This window comes from Seriola lalandi, unplaced genomic scaffold (genome assembly GCF_002814215.2).
Source record: "Seriola lalandi dorsalis isolate HSWRI2012SDOR001 ecotype SW California unplaced genomic scaffold, Sedor1 jcf7180002054929, whole genome shotgun sequence".
Taxonomy (NCBI): domain Eukaryota; kingdom Metazoa; phylum Chordata; class Actinopteri; order Carangiformes; family Carangidae; genus Seriola; species Seriola lalandi.
Genome location: NW_019525481.1, coordinates 843,156 through 843,508, shown reverse-complemented (window position 1 = coordinate 843,508; position 353 = coordinate 843,156). Strand labels below are relative to the sequence as shown.

General features: G+C 62.9%; 1 protein-coding gene across 1 annotated transcript in view; it reads right to left on the bottom strand.

Annotated features, from left to right (window-relative positions):
• Positions 1 to 353, bottom strand: part of shank2b (SH3 and multiple ankyrin repeat domains 2b) — a 171,678-nt gene that overhangs the window by 44,170 nt on the left and 127,155 nt on the right. The window lies entirely within an intron of this gene.

The window sequence follows — 353 nt, the reverse complement described above, 5'->3', positions numbered from 1 at the left end:
GGCAGCCCGGCGACAGCATCTCCACAAAAGAGACGACCCGAAAAAAAAAAGAAAAGAAGAAGAAAAAAAAAAAGGGGGAGACAACGAGGAAAGAGACGCGCCTCCCTGCCCTCCCTGTAACTCCTTTGCTGCCGCCGCAGCTGCAGCCTGTCAGCCGCCTCTCCTGCGCAGAGACGCGGGGTCGGCAGCGCGGTTACCCCCGCTGCTGCTGCTGCTGCTGCTGCTGCTGCTGCTGCTGCTGATGCTGCGGAGGCTCCGGCCGCTGAGGGAGAGCTGCACCGTCGAGGAGGAGACGCGACATCGGGCTGGTGGTGCTAGCGGCTAATGGCTCATGGTGAGGCGGGGAGTTCGGC